This window comes from Rhinopithecus bieti, unplaced genomic scaffold (genome assembly GCF_001698545.2).
Source record: "Rhinopithecus bieti isolate Rb0 unplaced genomic scaffold, ASM169854v2 scaffold_84002, whole genome shotgun sequence".
Classification (NCBI taxonomy): Eukaryota; Metazoa; Chordata; class Mammalia; order Primates; family Cercopithecidae; genus Rhinopithecus; species Rhinopithecus bieti.
The window spans coordinates 4,419,576-4,439,934 of NW_016841755.1; positions in this window are offsets into that span (position 1 = coordinate 4,419,576).

The following is a 20,359-nucleotide window of genomic DNA, read 5'->3' on the forward strand; positions in this document are numbered from 1 at the left end:
CCAAGGCCCCCACTCCTTTGCTGGTGGTCTGTGCAGTCCTGGGCCCCTTGTGTCCACTCAGGGCACCACAGGTGAGTGCCCACTGTGTGCCAGGCCACCTAGCCCTGAGGGCCCGAAGGCTGGCCCTGCTCCTGCCCACCCACCAGCTTCAGGAGAGCACCAGGGGCCAGTCAACGGCTACGGAAGGGCACCAGGAGGTCACTGGCGCTGCTGGACAGGGTTCTGGGGTTAAGCAAAGACCCAACTAGGGGGTGGAGAGTGGGGGTGCTGGGGCTGTCACTGCTAGAGTGGGAGGGTACATAAGCTGGGGGAAAGCAATCCCTGCAGTCCTGGATTGAGGTTGGTAAAGCCAGTGTGAACAGCTGCATGGTGACCATGGATACAGGCGGAGGGCTGCGGTAACACAGACACCTGCAGCGTGCAGGCATTGCACTCACATGCATCCTCTTTGCCGGGGCTGAGCGGGCCGGGAAGCATGGACACCTGAGGAGCAGCACACATACTCGAACCAGGTTTGCTTTTAGAGAAACGGCTGGTTCAGGAACCAGGCAGGGCAGACTCATGGTGAGCCTGGAGCATCTTGCAGCTCCAGAAAATAAGAATGTGCTAAGCAAGCCAACAAAAAGAAACAAAACGCACAGTAATGGGCACGTGTCACAGGAATGCAGGAGCCAACTGAAGGAACTCCCGATGGCCAAAACTGGAAAAATTTGAGCAAGGAAGTGAATAAAATAGTATTGGATTACAACCCAAAGGACAAGGATTAAAAACAACAACAATAACAAATGAATGAATGAACGAATAAATGGAGGAGAAGAGACAAATCTCCTGTGCAGAAGAATTCCAAAGGATGAATGTAGAGACCCACCCCCAGGAGGTGGGGCACAGCTCCCCAGGCCCGAAGCGTGGGTGACACACGCTGCCTTCCTTCCAGAGACACAGCTTGGAGAGCCACAAGCCCAGCTGGGGGACGAGGCTGGCTGCAGGGGAAGGCTGTGCTGACCCACGTCCCAGTCTAACCATGAGAAGAACATCAGACAGATCCCAATAGAGGACATTCTACAAAACTTCTGAACAGTAATCCCTCCAAACTGTCAAGGTCACCCAGAATAAAGGAAGTCTGAGAAACTGCCACAGCCAAGAGCAGCCTGAGGAGGCCTGCGGACTCAGCCACGTGCGGACTCAGCCACGTGCGGACTCAGCCACGTGCGGACTCAGCCACGTGCGGACTCAGCCACGTGCGGACTCAGCCACGTGGTGTCCCGGCTGGGCTCCTTCCTGGGGCAGAAAGAGGGCATTAGGGAAGAGATAAAAGTGAAGAAAGTAGGGTCTTCTGTTAATAATGCATCGATATTGATTCCTTACTTGTAAGCAGATGTGCCATAGGAATGTAAGACGTTAATAACAGGCAAAACCGGGGGTCCAGAGTGTGGAAGCTCTGTGCCCTCTCACAATGTTTCTATAAAGCTAAAACTGCTCTAAAAAGCAAAGTTATTTATTGAAAAGTTGGCTGGGAGAAACATTGAGAGCTTCTTGTAGCAGGTGAAATGGATTGGACAGTAGGAACTTTGAACAGAGTGACTAGATAAAAATAACCCTTGATGTAGTGTGGATTGCCATATTCAGGGTGGGCTTCAGGCTGGGTAGCCCTGGGGGAGGGCCTGTCTGCTGCTGCTGCTGCTGCCGCTGCCACACTATGGGGTCTTGAGCCAGGCCAGCCCTGGGGAGGGGCTTGCCATGGGCTTGGCTGAAGTCCCAAACACCCCCGATCACAGTCTCTACCAACAGGATAAAGAATAATTTAGAGGAAAACCATTTGGCTACATATGCACCTTCCTTTATGACAGTATAACTTACACTTGACCTCAATATGGTAAAAAAATGAAGAGATATGAATTCGCCAAACAAAAATTGAAACATTCAAAATAAATTATCGAATGCCTTCGAGAAGACATGGTTTTATGAATGTTGGAGCCAAGGCAATCCCAGAAGCTGCTTCTCACTGTTTTTACCGTAGGCTCCTAGAGCAGGGAGCTGAGAGCCGTCTTAGACACCACTAGGTCAAACCCTGGACTTTACAGGGGGAGGATGGGAGGAAGCTGTTTGCTTCAGGTCACTTCCCAAATCATGGGGGCTGAGGGCCAGGCTTCTTTCCTCTCTGCCTCCCTCTTATCATATAATCTAACATCATGGAAACCCCTGGCTCTTCTTCATCCTCCTTCACAAATCCCTTGTAATTTTAAATGGCGTTGGAACACCAATGTTGGAGAAAATTCAGAAATCATCATCTTTTTTTGCAGAGTCCCACCTCCTCCATGAAATCTGTTGATGAAAATAAAAAAATCTGTGTAACTGGTTCCAAAAAGCATGCCTTCCTTTCTACTGTCAGTTTCATCTACCACCTGCCATTGGAACCCTGAAGGAAATAGATACGGCTTTTTGTTCGGAAGGTACAAACTCTTCAGCGGTACCTGGGAACACTCCAAAGCCGAGATGGAGAAGCTTGTGCATTCAGTGGTGTGTGTGAAATCCCTCAGAAGCCCTTTCCGTGCAAGCTCAGGCAGCTCCTCTCTCCAGGGGCATATACAGCCCTCTGCACAAAGCCTGTGCCCGCTGCAAACTCAGCTTTGTGTGCTTCGGGGTGTGATTTCCCAGGCAAATTTGGAAAAAAGAAACTGGAATCTGATTGCTAAATATCTAGACACTTGGAAAAAATGAACTTGATTCTTAGTTTTATGGCCCAAATAATTTTTAGCTGAAGAAAATAATAGAAATGAACAACAGACATAAAACTTTAGCCTGTGTAAATTAAATGGTTCTGCTGCATTAACTTCATAAAACCATAATCCTCTCCTCCATAAACTATTACATGCACTGCAACATATCTGATTTATGGGGTGTGGAATCGATGGGAAAAAATTAATGCTTGAAAAACATATTAGAGACATTATTGAACAGATTTTAATTGAGATTTGATTTCAATGCCCCTTATCCACATGATTAATGGGTCCTACCCCTCGACTCCAGCGGCTGAAAAGAGTCCTTAATATGACAATTAAGTATCTGTCTTCAGGTTTTATGTAGCTCTCCTCACTACAATCACTTCATCAGTACAGTGTGGCTTTTGTGCAGATTAAATTGAGACTCAATTTTCTCTATTTTCCAGCACTTACTTATGTTTTATGACAAGCACTAAATCAATTTTATGCTATTATTGATTTTTTCTTAAATGGACACAAGCCATTTCGCCTTTTGCCCTTCTCTCCTACCTTCCTTTCCTCTCCCCTCTCACTGTGCGCTTGATATACGGCCCGAGGAGGAAATTCCTGAGACTTCCCGAGACTTCCACAGGTCCTTCCAGTTCATTCCGTTTTTACAACATCAGAACTGGCAAACTTAACCTGGGATTCTATCAAAACTTATATATTGTTGTAAAGTGACAAGGTGGTGAGTTGTTGGGTTTTTTTTTTTTTTTTTTTATCTTTTCCTTCTGAAACAAAAGAAAGCCTCAAGGTTAATTCATTTCCTTGTAAGTTTGGGCCAAGATTTCTTCTATAATATTGCCTAAATTTTTTGAGCAGAAGCTTAAGCTATAATTTTTCTAACATCCTTGAAGTCTAATTAATATAGCAATAGAGGGAGAATGTATTTCATGGCTCGCAGGGAAAAGGCATTATCTGCAAGGTGCAATAACTCCTTCGAGGTGCCTGACGACAGCCAGTTGTGTGCGATGCAATTAAGAAGCTCCCGGATCTTTGGGGCTTTATCCTCTATGACCTATGGCAAAAATTAACAGCTGCCTTGGGCAAAAGAAGTAAGAATAGGTACATAATTTGTAATCAGATAGCATTTTTTCTGAGTGAAGAATTATACATGAAGAAAAACAGCTAGCAATACCGGCTGCTAGAAAGGTCTCTCATTTATTTGGTGATGACACTGCCTGCCTTTGAAAATATCATCATATGTAAGCGTAAATACCTGTTTGCTTTTTATGCCATGACCGTTATGACACTCCATTTTGTAGTAAACATTTTATGTAGTTTACTCAAAATGTTAACAGCTAAGCTGGACATAAGCTCAAAGACAACATACTTTTTCTTTAATATCTATAAGAAGCATACATTAAAAAGAGTATCATTACCTTTGATAAGTAGTATAGTACTGCATGCAACATAATTTTGAAAACAGTAAAATTTGCCAATTCGAATAACGCAGACATCAAGTGCTTCCTTCTAGTATGTTTCTGTAATATAATATGAGGTTATCTATTAACTTTAGAGGAGAAGGAAAAAGAGAATACAGGTAATCAGGAAGCCCATTTTCTTGAATTCATCTGGTTCTTCTTTTTGTCTGTCTCAACATAGTCTCGAAAATACGACTGCAAACTAATGCAAAATGTTCTCTAGTTTATTTTAAGACAGTATGCCAGGGTAATGCTTAATATCTAGATTATAAACACATACTTTTTACATGTTTTCCATGGAAGGAGACCCCAGAATGATTTTCTGGTGTTTGACCACCCAAAAGTCACTCTCCTGTGGAAAACGCTGAGACATTGGAGATCCAAGCTTGCTCTGCAGTGATGCTGCCTGCACATGCTGCACTCGGGGCAGGCCAGGATACGGGGGTCCTCTCATCCCCCTCTCCCCCACGGGTGCTTCCTGAAGGAAGGTGGGAGGCAGATAGCAGCCCCGGGGGTCTACAGGCCCAGTCATATGGGCATTCCCTTCCCCTTCCTCACCCATTCAGGATAACGGGAGTTCCCAGACTCGGCATTCTCCCTGCCGTCTTCACTCCACCAGGCTCACTGAGCAGGCTCCCTGGGCAGGCAGACTGTCGCATCTGTGGGCCGCAGGGAGAATATTCGTGGGAAATGTGGCGAAGGACTGCGCGTGTAAAGTCCACATACGAATTGATAAGACCAGCACAGGCAGATAAACATGGGCAACAGATCATAAAACATAATGCGCAGAAAGAAAACTGTGAACACAGGTGACTATGAAAACAGTTTCAGGACTTCAGGATCTGCTCCAATGTTGCTGAAATGCCAAAAGCAACTTGACTGACTAAGTTTCTTCCAGGAGATTTTTCTTTGCTAATTAGATTTCTCTTTCTATCTAGCAAGATTTCTGGACCTTGGCTCTACTGACATTTTAGGGAGCTGTCTTGTACATTGCAGGATGTTGAGCAGCTTTTCTGACCTTCACCCACTACATCCCAGACACACCCTCGCCCCGGTTAAGACAGCCAGGAATGTTCCAGCAACTGCCAGTGTTCTCTGGGATGGTGGGGGAGGAGGGTGCAGGGATTGCCCCAATAAGAACCCGTGTTACACAGCCTGGCTTGGGGATTTTATTCATTCAGAGCCCAAGCTGTCTAAAATCCACTACCCCGTCCCCCGAGGCAATAAGGAAAATGCTGATGGAGTGTACAAGGCAAGTCTCCAGTTAGACAGTGTCTTCCCTAACTTTCATTCCATGCTCACATTCGCGATTTAGCTTCAACTTTACAAATTCAGAAGAAATATGATTGAGCAATGCCTTATTGTCTTGCCTTCATTGATCCAATATACATATTGCAAAATCTTTCAAAGGAGAAAATCCATTTACTCAATGGTTATGAAATTGTCCTAACAGAAGCAGGCCATGCTGACCGCAGTGTCCCTCCATGACGGTCCCCTGGATGTTAAGAAGCATCCCATCAAATCATCCAGCTTTTAACCTCACACACTGTCAGAGGCCCAGGGCTCTCCAGCTTCACCTCATTTTTTTTAGCATGAACAGTGGCCGCAGGTCCGAGATTAGGGACGCATGAATGGAGGGAAACAGTACAAGTGTTTTGCAACCGAGTCATTCAGTAGTCAGCACCAGGTCATAAAAGACCCCTGGACTCAGAGCCTAAGAGCTGTCAGTAAAAACACCCAGCCCCGACTCTGCCTCCAGAACTTCAGAACAGAGATTAAATTCTCTGGGCCTCCCACCCCTGGCTATAAAACGAAAGCTTCCATTGTTTGTTCTCTCTCCACCCTCCAGTGTTACAACTCTGTGGACATACACAGTAAAGAACAGGAAAGAACTAGCACTCTTACCCCAAAAGGTTTTTAGAAGTATGGTTTTTTTTGGTTCATTTCGTTTTTCGTTTTTGAGACGGAGTCTCACTCTGTTGCCCAGGCTGGAGTACAGTGGTGCGATCTCGGTTCACTGCAAGCTCCGCCTCCCAGGTTCACGCCATTCTCCTGCTTCAGCCTCCCGAGTAGCTGGGACTACAGGTGCCGCCACCTTGCCTGGCTAGTTTTTTGTATTTTTAGTAGAGACAGGGTCTCACGGAGTTAGCCAGGATGGTCTTGATCTCCTGATCTTGTGATCTGCCTGCCTTGGCCTCCCAAAGTGCTGGGATTACAGGCGTGAGCCACCTCACCCAACCATGTATTTTAATAGAATTACAGTCAGTATAATTGATGGGGAGGAGTTATTTAGTGACGATAACATCTAATACCAAACCAAGTTTCCCTTGCACAAACCAAAATATAAGATCATATTAAGTAAGTAGGTACTTAGCTGTAGAGATTCATGCATCTATCTTCAAACATGTGGCAGGTGTCTAGATTTTGCATAATGAAAACACAGGCAAAAATCACCTGTCTCCATGCTGCTTAAATTCAGGTGTGATAGTGATAAAATAAGTAAAGAAAATATTCACATTATTAGATGGCGAAAACACTGTGTAGAGAAAACCTAACCATGAAAGGGAATTAAAATTTAAGTGGAGGCTGTCACATGAGGTTTTCTTTTAAAAAAAAAATCAAATCCGAAATAGTCTAATTTTTAAAAAAAATCTTCCATTAAAGAAAACACACACTATTGAAATATATTTGAAATATGCACCTATTTATAATAGCATGTAACCAAAATTGGTCTGAAGACTGAAGCTGGTGATGAAGGAGCCACAGAACGTACATATTCTTTCATCAATGTGCATTTATATATATGTGTGTGTGTGTGTGTGTGTGTGTGTGTGTGTGTATGGTCTGACTGTCACCCAGGGTGGAACGCAGCAGCATGATTTCAGTTCACTGCAACCTCTGTCTCCTGGGTTCAAGGAATTTTCTGGACTCAGCCTCCCAAGTAGCTGGGATGACAGGCGCATACCACCACTCCTGGCTAATTTTTGTATTTTCAGTAGAGATAGGGTTTTGCCATGTTGACAGGGCTGGTCTGGAACTCCTGACCTCAAGGGATCCGCCCACCTCAGCCTTCCAAAGCGTGGGAATTACAGGCATGAGCCACTGTGCTGGGCCAGTGAGCTCATATTTTAACAATATTCTTCATGTAACCAGGGGTGTCCAATCTTTGGTTTCCCCGGGCCACACCAGAAGAATTGTCTTGGGCCACACATAAAATACACGAACACTAGTAATAGCTGATGAGCTAAAAAATAAAAAGCTCCATGCATAATTTTCTTGATATTCGCCACCACAAACATGCAAAAAAAAAAAAAGTCCTTTCATTCAAAGGGCTGGTCGTGGCTGATGTAAACCAAGGCTACTGCCACTTTAGATCAACAAAATTTGGGTCTCCATTTTCTCCACAGTCTCAATTAATAAATAACTAAGGCGAGACAGTGTGTCATTCCTGAATGAATTAGGTCCTTGCTGCTCTGTAGAAGGAGCAAAACATTTGGGTCACACTGGAGAAAAGCAGCAGGACTTGGGGGAGTCACCCAAGAGCCCCCTTTCTCCAGGTTGCAGCTCCCAGGGCCGCAGAGCAGGCCTCGGGAACAGGGTTCAGGGCCGGGGTCAGGGCCCTTCCCGGCATTCCTGCACCACCCGCGACCTGGCATCTACAGGGGAGGGCACCCACACCCATGCAGCCCTCCACACTGGCCTCTGCCCTCCTCCTCCCTCCCCAGCACCGACCTCCTCTCCTCCTTCTCCTCATCCCAGCCTCTCCCATCTGCTCTCTGACCTGCCACCCATCAGCCCCCAGGCCTCCATGGAACCATCTGAACATCCTCCTCTGGACAGGGAGAAAGCTGCGTGACATTCCCAGTCCCAAGGACAGCACTGGGGTCAGGGACGCCCGTGGGACCCCCGGCGCAGAGAGGCAGGTCCCTACCCACCCGCCGTGGGGCCCCGAGCACAGAGCGTGGGCCCCTGCGGTGGGGTCGTTCCCGGGCCCCCGGGCCATCCTGGGGTTGTGCATGGTGGCGGCGAAGGCACCCAGCGCTGGGACCCCAGCGAGGCGACCCGGGGTCGCCCGGCAGGCCCGAGAGCTGCCTGTCTGCAGGGCCCCCTGCTTTCCACGGCGGCCAGCCCGCCAGTCCTCGGCGGGCGCCTCTGGTTCCCCAGCCACGGGGCCTTCCCGGGGTGCGGCCGAGTCCGGCGGAGACCGCCTGGGGTGGGTGGCGGGAGCGGGGCCGCAGCAACAGGGCGGCGTGGAGGGAGAGAAACACCTTCCGCAGCCGGCGGCCCCCCGGCGTGCAGCTGGAACGGGAAGCTGTCTGCTCAGCCGTCAGAAGGATGCGAGAAATTACCTGGCTCCCCGTAGAGGCCTCCAGCAGCCCTCCCGGCCCAGCCCTCCGCGCGGCGATAATATGCTCCTATCGGCTTAATAGCCCCATGCTGGATTCCGGAGGTATTATGGATTGTACAGCAAGCATATTGTCATTAAATTAAATTTTCAGAACATTCCCCAGCTCATCACAAATACCACAGAGAGTCATCATAATCGGTTCTCAACACATGTGTAATTGCCTTCAGCTGGTGTCTTTTACAGTTGACATTGTTCAGCAGTGATAAGGTGATTGGCGATTTCAATACACAGCTTGTTTCATAGCTGCCGTAATTGAAATATGGGATGTGTGAATGGAAGATTACATGAAGACCTAGGATAATCACCTGACATGAAAGTAATTGAGTCTACAATCTGCCACTGGGTCTCTCCGGGAGCGCTGAAATGAAAAGAAGCCATTAGCAGATTACACCACTGCTGGCTGCGCCGCCGTGCCAGGCTGGCATTCCGGAGCGCGGGCGCCGCGCCACGCTGTCGAGGGCACCGTAAATGACAAGGAGAGAGGGCGAAGCCAAACACTGGAGAGGAAAAGTTGAGCTCGTCTCCGCGGGGAGGGCCGGGCAGGTTCTAGAACAAATACTCGCGCTGTATGAAAGCCCTTTGCTGCCATCTCCGCCTGGCCGTGGCGTCTGTGAGCGTGGCAGAGAGGGGCTGGGCTGGCACGGTTCTCCCTCCCTTCCTCCCTCCGCCTCTCATTCTCTTTCCTCCATCTCTTTCTGCCTGTGTCTGTCTCTGTCTCCCCCCTCTCTCTCTTTTTCTCCCCCATCTCTCTTTGTCTCTCCTTTCGCTGTGCCCTTCCTCTCCCCGCCACCATCAACTCCTCTTCGTCCCTTTGTCTCTGTCTGTCTCTCTCCCCCTCCTTCTGTCCCCGGGACTCTGCCTCCCTCCGCCCACCTCCCCTGGGAGGTGCCAGAGCCCCACCTGGAAGACTTGGAGCCAACAAACAACCCCGCCCCAGAGTCACCAGGAGCTTCACACACAAAGTCGACTCCTGGAGAATGGAAGCCAAATTCCACTGCTTTCCAGACCTAGAGGCAAAAACCGCGTTTTGCATGGACTGTGGCAGCAACACAGGGCTGGCGTCACTGCCTTCTGGCCGAGAGGCTGCTGCCAGCCTGGCTCCACTGCATGGCCGGAATGTGATGCCACCCAGCTCTAACCCCTCCTCTCAGAGTGCCTGAGGCACAAAGACCTGCTCAAAATAAACCAGCTCAAACTGAACACCTGTAAGGATTATGAATATTTCCAATTCACCCTTAGGGTTAGCAGAGAGGGACTCCTTTTCATTGGCTCAGAGCATTCAGTTCTGCCTTAGTTACTCCAAAGACAAAGGAAGCAGCTTTCTCTTCTTCACATGAGCATGACTTTGAGTCCACCCACAGGTTACAAGTTAGCCAGTACCAGTCAAGGCATCCCACAGGCCTGCTCTAAGGACACCCACTGGTGGGCTCGGAAATCAAAAGGGGGACTGTCCACAGTTGGCCACATTGAGGTTTTATGATCGTCTTGGGGTTAACATGGTTCCTGCTAGTAGAGCATGGACACCTCGAGCACGCAGACCTGGACTCGTGCCCCTGCCCGGCTAGTGATTAGCCGTGTGGTAGTGAGTACTCCCCATCCCCCTTTAAGGCTGTTTCTTCAGCTCCAAAAATGGAGACCATCACTCCTGTCTTGTCTTCCTCCCACATGTGGTGTGAAGTGGTGAGAATGTATGTGCAGTACAGTCATGTGAAATCCCCCAGGGAACTCTGCACAACAGCGTGACTCCAGGACACTCATGTTTGCGATGGTTGTCATCACTGTGTTTCACTTGGGACGTGTATGTGTTTCCTTAGACCAGTCTGTTCGAGTTCACTAATTGGCACAAAATCATAGTTAATAAAAGGGACTACTTGTATTGATAAACAAACGCACGCTGACTCTGAGAGGCCCCTTCGGCCCTCTCTGGACTTTCCCTGCTCCAATCAGCATACAAGGTGGTCCTGAGGGATTCTTGACCTTGGAGCGATGACTCGAGAGCCCCCATCGACCCAAGACAAAAGTATTGATGGAAAAATCCCAGGGAGACTTGAAAAGCTATTTCTCCTCCTTGAATCAGAAGTCAACAGGGTTTTCCAGTAGCCTTTGTCAAGTTGAAGATAGTAATATATCTGACCGTCCAAGCAGATTGAGTAACTCATTAACTCAGACCTCATGTGGAATACAAGGCATAGTGCAGACCCCTCAGAATACGCCCTCCTTAGCCTGGAGCTGAGGATGCTGGAGACGCTGCCTCAGCCACCACCTTGGTGTTTATTGTGAGCAGCATGGGCCATGACCCAGGCAAATTCTGCATCCAGGAGGAAACATAAAAATAAAAGCCTGGGTTACTCCTCTGTTTTATGGAATTTTCTCTTCTGTATATCACTCTCTTAAGTGCATTCTTCAAAACCTGAAAGGCCCTAGTTTTGTTTTGTTTTGTTTTGTTTTCTGAGAAGCTGACAGTCACAACTTGGTTTGTTTGACCATAAAGTAGCAAAGTTTCACAACATACAAAAAATACAGTAGTATCGTGTGACACTGTCAATATCATTTATAGCACAATTTCACACACAGGCACGAGTGTCATAAAAGAGAAATAACTTCTATCAACTGCCCTAAAATGACTTATGTCATAAATAAGTTGGATTTCTGAAAGAGAACCAATAAAGTCCTAGCAAGTACAATTTTCCACTAAATACTCACCCTGACCTCTTCCTGTTACATTAACCCCTAAAAACACTGGTCTTGGGAAGAACCAGTAAAATGAGTCCATTCTTGATAAGGTAGACCTCAGTCTCTTTTCCAACATGGATCCGTTTTTTAGAGACTTAAATGACGGAAGCTCATTAGAATGGTGATTTTTTAATTCTTTCCATAATTAGGCATCCACAAAACACTGAGCCAGCTGCATTTTCGTCTCTTCTCCACAAGCTGATGGAGGGACCTCACCCCGCACCCAGTCGAGCCCCTGTGTTCACTTGTCCTGGTTCACAAACACGCACACGCAGGCACAAGCGTGCAAGCACGTCAGCCTTCAGACCCCCTTTCCCTGCCCAGTTGCTGGGTGACTGAGAAGTCGCTGAAGCTGAATTCTTCCTGAGGGACCCGGTCTGGCTGTCTGGTCATTGCATTGGATGGCAGGGTCTGGACCGGGCCATGAGTAGCCGCCCCCTGACATCTGGGAGGCACCAGCCAGTGACAAGGGAGCCTGGGGCCCACCCATGCTCCTCCTGGATCCTCCCAACGCTTTGATGGTGAGTGTGTGGTCCACATGGATTCAGGCATAAAAATGTGAAGGAGTCATGCTGGTAGCCTCACCCACAGGTCTCCCAAATCAATATTAACCATGACCAGCCAAGCATCATGCTGTTTCTGTAATTCTCCTATGAGAATCCAGTGCCAGTACACATGTGAGTTTGAAGTTATATCTTATATATGTATATAATGTGGCATATAGGAAATATTTGAAAATGCAATAATTATTAGAAAATTGACAAAATTTCCAGAATTAGTGATTGATATGCATTTCCTTATAAGAGAAACATAAAACCCCTCATTTCTTCATTCAAGATGTGTGAATGCATATTAATTTCTTAATTTAATAAATTAAGAAGTTATCAACAGTGTAAACAGACAACCTACAGAATGGGAGAAATTATTTGTAAACTATGTATCCAACAAGTGTCTCATATCCAGAATCGATGAGGAACTTAAGCAGAAAACAAACAACTCCATTAAAAACATGGGCAAAGGACATGAACATGTACATCTCAAAGAAGACATACATACGGTCAATAAGCATATGAGAAAGATGCTCAATCTCCCTAATCATTAGAGAAATGCAAATCAAAACTACAGCAACATACCTTCTCACACTGGTCAGAATGGCTATTACTACAAAGTCAAAAAATAATAGATACTGGCAAGAATGCAGAGAAAAGGGAACACCTCTACACTGCTGGTGGGAATGCAAATTAGCTCAGCGACTGTGGAAAGCAGTTTGGAGATTTCTCAAAGAACTTAAAAGAGAGCTGCTGTTCGACCCAGCCATTTCATTACTGGGCATATACACAAAGGAATATAAATTGTTCTGCCACAAAGACACATGCACACATATGTTCATCACAGCACTATTCACAATAGGAAAGACAGGGAATCAACCTCCATGCCCGTCAATGATGGACTGGATAAAGAAAATGTACTACAATGCACCATGGAGTACTATGCAGCCATCAAAAATGAGATCCTGGCCTTTGCAGCAACAAGAATAAAACTGGAGGCCATTATCCTAAGCAAATCAACACAGGAACAGAAAACCACGTACCACATGTTCTCACTTATCAGTGGGAGCTAGACATTGAGTACACACGGACACAGAGAAGGGAACAGACATGGGGGCCTGTTTGAGGGTGACAGACGGAAGCAGGGTGACGATTGAAAAACTACCTGCTGCATATTCTACTAATTGCCTGAGTGACAAAACCGTCTGTGCACCAAATCCCCACAGCATGCAGTTTAGCCATGGAACAAACCGGCAGCTGTACCCGTGAACCTAAAATAAAAGTTAGAAAAAAAAAAGAAAATTAATTTGATGCTTAGAGCCAGAACATTTTTTTAAAAATAAATTAAACTAAATTTCTTAATTTAAGACATGTGAATATCAAATATTTCTATTGCCCTGATCTGGACAAGTGTGGGAAAGATGGGTTTAAAGAGAATCATCCTGCTAAGTCAGTTATATTTTGTATTTTATTTTTTAATTTATTTTATGTTTGATTTTATAATAACTGTTTTTGTTAGACTTATTTATTATGAAATGTGTCTGTTTCATTAAGTATAAAACGTGAATCAGAGCCCGGGAATGAGTGCTGAGGTCTTGTGTCTTCTTGCTATACTTTGTCTTTATCCACAATAACAAATATAATAATAAAAGTGAACTAAGGTTCACAGAGGTAAGGATAGGAAGGTGTGAGTATATGTTGTTTTATATTCGCCAGCTTAGTTTACTTCTCAGATCACTTTTTAGTTCAAATTTATAAATCTTGAGAGGGTCTTGGAGATTTTACCTCAGGTCTCCTGCCTTATGGGGAAATGTCTCAAAGGCATACGTCTCCCATCATAACGCCTGAATTCAGAGAGTGCAGAGGGAACCCCAAACCAGCTTCAATCATGCTGGGGGATCACGATTTTTAAAGATCCTTGCAACATTATGAGATATTCACTAACAGGACTGGAAACTGTGTCTCATGTTAAATCTAAAATCACAGCTTTTGTTCTCAACACCTGGCCTGCATTTGAAAACATGGGAACTGCCCTGCTGAATGGAGCTCGTCTGACGTCCTCACGCAGGGTGCTGAGGGTCACTGAGTGCATATGTCATCTCTCCGTCCTTCCTATCCACAGTGGGCATACGGGAAATGGCTACCAAATAAACACATGAACTAGGATAAAAGTCTTAGCAGTATTTTCTCTTACTTGAAATAAATCTTTTTTAGCATTGAGAAAACCAAGCAACTTCAGTACAAAAAAAAAAAAACGCTAAACTTACCAGGCCTGTCTATCACTCTGGTAGGCTGGCAATTTAAATATTGCACATCAAGGCAGCCATCAATGTGCCACTCTACTTTGAAAGTAATGGCATTTGTGATGGCTGGTTTTGTCCATGAAAGAGAGAATAAGCACATTTTGGCAAAGCTTCCTTAAGGTTTCTGCTGTGGGTTTGCCTTGGCACCACAAAGCAAATGTTACATCTTTCCTGCTTGTTTAGCTGCGCATGAATAAAAAGGAGCACTAAAGTACGACATCCCCCAAAAGAAAGGATCGTGTGATTTGGGCAAAGGTAATATATTTCTCTAGAATCTGCATTTGTGTACACACAGATAATTTTGTAGTTTATTTATTTGCTTATTTATTTCACAAAGCAAAGACAACCAGAAACCATATTCCCATCCCCCAAAAACAAAAAAAATTTTTGTTTTGTTTTGTTTTGTTTTTGAGACTGAGTCTCACTTTTGTCACCCAGCCTGGAGTGAAATGGTGTAATCTCGGCTCACTGCCACCTCCACCTCCTGGATTCCAGCAATTCTCCTGTCTCAGCCTCCCGAGTAGCTGGAATTACAGGTGCTTGCCACCCCATCTGGCTAATTTTTGCATTTTTACTAGAGATGGGGTTTCACCATGTTGGTCAGGCTTATCTGGAACTTCCGACCTCAGGTGATCCACCCACTTCAGTCTCCCAAAGTGCTGGGATTACAGGAGTGAGCCACCGTACCTGGCCATAATTTCACATAGTTTAAGTCATCGAGTTAAAGTTAACAGTTATGTTGACAAGCCAGTCTCAGATTCTTCTCTGGACAGTACTGTCAAACTGCCATGAGAACAGTGGTGTGGGTGTCTTCACAGCAGCGGTGAGAGCAGTGGTGTGAGTGTCTTCACAGCAGCAGTGAGAACAGTGTGAGTGTCTTCATAGCAGCAGTGACAGCAGTGGTGTGTCTTCACAGCAGCGGTGAGAACAGTGTGAGTGTCTTCACAGCAGCAGTGACAACAGTGGTGTGTCTTCACAGCAGCAGTGACTGCAGTGGTGAGTGTCTTCACAGCAGCAGTGACAGCAGTGGTGTCTTCACAGCAGCAGTGACAGCAGTGGTGTGAGTGTCTTCACAGCAGCAGTGAGAGCAGTGGTGTGAGTGTCTTCACAGCAGCAGTGAGAACAGTGTGAGTGTCTTCATAGCAGCAGTGACAGCAGTGGTGTGAGTGTCTTCACAGCAGCGGTGAGAGCAGTGGTGTGAGTGTCTTCACAGCAGCAGTGAGAACAGTGTGAGTGTCTTCACAGCAGCAGTGACAGCAGTGGTGTGAGTGTCTTCACAGCAGCGGTGAGAGCAGTGGTGTGAGTGTCTTCACAGCAGCAGTGAGAACAGTGTGAGTGTCTTCATAGCAGCAGTGACAGCAGTGGTGTGAGTGTCTTCACAGCAGCAGTGAGAGCAGTGGTGTGAGTGTCTTCACAGCAGCAGTGAGAACAGTGTGAGTGTCTTCACAGCAGTAATGACAGCAGTGGTGTGTCTTCACAGCAGCGGTGAGAGCAGTGGTGTGAGTGTCTTCACAGCAGCAGTGAGAGCAGTGGTGTGAGTGTCTTCACAGCAGCAGTGAGAGCAGTGGTGAGTGTCTTCACAGCAGCGGTGAGAGCAGTGGTGTGAGTGTCTTCACAGCAGCGGTGAGAGCAGTGGTGAGTGTCTTCACAGCAGCAGTGACTGCAGTGGTGAGTGTCTTCACAGCAGCAGTGACTGCAGTGGTGAGTGTCTTCACAGCAGCGGTGAGAGCAGTGGTGAGTGTCTTCACAGCAGCGGTGAGAGCAGTGGTGAGTGTCTTCACAGCAGCAGTGACTGCAGTGGTGAGTGTCTTCACAGCAGCGGTGAGAGCAGTGGTGAGTGTCTTCACAGCAGCGGTGAGAGCAGTGGTGAGTGTCTTCACAGCAGTAATGACAGCAGTGGTGTGTCTTCACAGCAGCAGTGACTGCAGTGGTGTACGTGTCTTCACAGCAGCCTGCTGCTCACGTACTTGCTGCAGTGTCGGCCGCTAAGGTGTTTGTTCATCCTGGTCTGTCATGTGATGTTTTGAAGTGCGTCATCACTGTCGAACTTACGTTGTGTCCTCATGCTTTTTCCCGCTGGCATTACCCAATTCTGTGCATACTGAAAAGACCTGCATGCCTATGGCTACGCTTATGCAGTTTGCTTCAACTTTATTATACATTGTCAGATAACACAGAAATGGATATGTAGCATTTAACAGTCTAAAAAAATGATTAACAACTTGGAGGACATTTATTGCCATCAAAAGTAAATCTTCTTGGCTAGAAAAAAGGAAAGAAATGGATTCTTCTTTGATGTCTCCAGGTGACTTTGAGTAAGCGTTTTCAGCACAGGGCTTTCATCTCATCTGCTACACAGGCTGAACCAGACGGGGTCTTCCTCCTGCCACCACGTGGACATAAGATAATGGAAGGATGCTCCCACTGCAAACCTCCTACACGCTGGATAAAGCAGCAACAACACACTTTCAATAAGCGATGCTACGTGCATAAAACAGGGCAAGTGTCGAGAAATAAACTGGCTGTTGAAACCCTGCATGGGCAGCTCATGAGTTAGCTCTGCACGCGTCCTGGGGGAAGGTATGAGAGGTTGCCCAGAGAAGCTGGGAGATGCTGACCTGAGCACTCATGAGTTAAGGAAGTGGGACTGGGGTCCCAAAGGGACCAGAAATAAAACCTGTCTGTTCCATACGGGGAGAGAACGTTTTGGGGGATTTGTAACCACGGTCTGAACCACATGTAGCTTTGGGGGTCAAGTTTGCAACACACATAGTCTGAAACCCCGCACTCCATGTTAATGAGTTGACACAAATCGTGGTGCCTGAGTGATTCAACGATCTGAGCATTTGGAGAGACTCTCTGAACCTGAGTCACACGCATGGCCCACAGCTCATATGTCGTGGAAGAAGAGCTCATTGCCAAGTACTGTGAGGCTTCAGAAGAAGGAGTCCAGGAAGAGTGGAGCCAGCGGACTCGGTCAGTGGAAGGGTTACAGCTTTCTCCCCAACAACCTGTGAGAACAGATAGAAATGAAGGAGTCATATGAATATTGAGGAAATAGCGAAGCAGTAGTCAATATTTCCACCGAGGAGCTTGATGCCCAGCTCTGCAAGGAGGAACAGCTGAGGAGGCCCAGTTACTGGCACCCTTAAGGCCAGGACGAAGGGAAGAGGGTGGGGTCATCGGAGCCTCGGAGTTTGGAAGAAGGACCACGTGTAGCCACCCACAGGCCTGTGTCCAACCTGTCTGTCCAACACGGGACTGTTGGGCCATGCACTCCAGCACGGGTGCAGCAGCTCAAAGCCCAGGTGACTTTGAGTAAGCATTTTCAGCAGTTCGAGTAAGGTTTATAGAGGGAGCATCCTTCATTACCTTACGTCCACGTGGTGGCAGGTGGAAGTCAGCGTCTGATTCAGCCTGTGCAGCAGATGAGATGAAAGTCCTGCGCTGAAAATGCTTGCTCAAAATCACCTGGGCTTTGAGCTGCTGGGCCCATGACGGAGTGCATGGGTCTGGCCTGGGCAGGCTGGGAGGGCTGGAGGCTGGGTCAGTAGCTGGACCCACCCTGGAAGCCACAACTTGCAGATGGAGGAGCACGCCCACCCCTCCCGCGGCTCCACAATCTCTCCAGGGCTCCCACTGGAATCCTGTGGCCACACAAGATGTAACTTTCAACTCTAGCGTCCCAGAGTAGAATAGCAAGAGTGGGTTGGAGCTGAGATACCACAGGTACGTGTCTCACACATCATGAACGAGACAGTGGGAAACAGGGACAGAAAGAAAAAGCCCAACAAACAAAGCATGTGATTTCTAGAGAAGAAGATGAGAGACCCCAGAAGAGACACTATTTAAAATAAGATGAAGGCTAAGAATGTAGTTTTTAATGGTGAAAGACAGCAAATCCCTTCATCACAAGCAGAACAAACAAAACTAAATCTACTCTTCGACATGTCTGTCACATGGATGCCACAGAACTCCAGAGACAGAGAAGGTCCTTAAAAGCAGCATGAGAGAAAAGGTGATTTCCAGCAAGGAAATAATAGTATTTAACAAAATCAGCAGCTGAAGCCAGAGACAAGTTATTAGTATTTCCAAAGTGGTAAGGAAAATTCACCCTGAGCCTGGGACGGGCTACTCAGCTAAATTATTATTAATAGGTGAGGGTGAAAAAGTGTATTTCCAGGAAACAGCAATGACCGTATAAGTAGTTGACATTCCCAAAGCTCTCCATATGCACAGATTCTGCTCCAGGTGTTTACATGGAGCATGCCTTCCATTCACAGGAAAGGGACCGCTCTTGTCCCCACTTTACGCATGACAAAATCTAAGTATAAAAGCCTTAAATAATTTTCCAAAGTTTATGGAACTAATAGGGCTAAGATTTTACTACTAACACCCAATGAAGACAACTCCCACAGGCTTTCTCATAGAGAAGGAAACTGATTTCAGAGAAATAAAATAGGATGATAAAGGAATAAAGACCAAAAAAATGTGCAAGTAGACAGTTCATCTTAGTAAAGCTCTAACTACATGAAACAATGTTGGTAACAATGATGATAACTGTTTGGAGAGTAGAAACACAGGTAGAACTCAAATACTAGTTAATAAGATTTAGTACAAGAGAATGATCAGAATTAGAGAATTTGGAGGATAAATATTGAGAAAGGAGGTGAAGCTATTGCTTATATTTAAACCTGGTTGGGTCAAGAATATTTTTAAATATTTAAGGTAAACCACTAAACAAATAAAGACATAATGTATAGCTATGTTATACATGGAATAGTAGGCAAGAAATTCTAATTATATAAAAAGCTTGTGAGCTATTTCAATATTACATAATAGACCTCAATATTAAAAATGGTTACTGTTGAATGATAAATGGAACCCTTCACTAAGAAGATATAATCATTCTAGTTTCCTTTACCTTGTAATAGCTTCTAATACATAAAGAAAAGTAGCAAATACAAAGAAACATTGAAACCTCTATAATCGCAGTAGTATAATTTATCACTCTTTTGTTGATAACTGATAGGTGTAATAGACCCAAAAAATGGTGTGTCTAGAGAAGACTTCAACAAAACATTTATCAGACTTGATTTAATGGACATGCCTAAAGCATTGTACTCAACAATTGAAAAAATGCACAATCTTTTCAGGCATACATAGAATATTTATAAAATTGATTATGCACTGGCCAAAGAATGGATAAAATACAAAGCACATTCTCCAAAACAATCTAATAAATCAAAAATTAAAAATGTCATTTATTTGGAAATTTAAAATTCACTTCTAAGTAACTTAGAAGCACCACAGCAATAATAAAGATCATGGTAAAAATTAGAAAACATTTAGAATAGAATGACAGTGAACATTCAACCAAAACTTTTTATATGTACCTAAAGCAGCAATGAAAGGGAAACATAGCTATGGAAGTTTACATCAGGAGACTGTAGCTGAGTGTACAACTCAAGCCATAGAAACCTCGTCACAGGAAAAATAAATGCAAAGAAAGTGGGAAGTAAGTAGTACCGTAGCTCAGAATAAAGCTCAGTGAAATGGAAAACAAATGAAAATCAAGAATGATACATTTATTCTGTGCATCATTAAATTATCACACCTCATAGAAGATTGATCAAGGAAGAAAAGAAAGCATAGAAAAACCACCGTTAGGTATGAAACACAGACAGCCACACACACTCACACACACACACACACACTGACAGCAGAGGCGCAATCCATTATAAGGGAATACAATTCACACTTGTATGTGAGGAAATCTGAAAGTTTAGATTAAAAAGGCAATACCCAATAAGTCTGTAACTTCGTACACAATTGAGAACAATTATAAAATTAACTGGATTTAAAAATCATTACAAGGCCGGGCGCGGTGGCTCAAGCCTGTAGTCCCAGCACTTTGGGAGGCCGAGACGGGTGGATCACGAGGTCAGGAGATCGAGACCATCCTGGCTAACATGGTGAAACCCCGTCTCTACTAAAAAATACAAAAAACCAGCCGGGCGAGGTGGCGGGCGCCTGTAGTCCCAGCTACTCGGGAGGCTGAGGCAGGAGAATGGCGTGAACCTGGGAGGCGGAGCTTGCAGTGAGCTGAGGTCCGGCCACTGCACTCCAGCCCGGGCGACAGAGCGAGACTCCGTCTCAAAAAAATAAAATAAATAAAATAAAA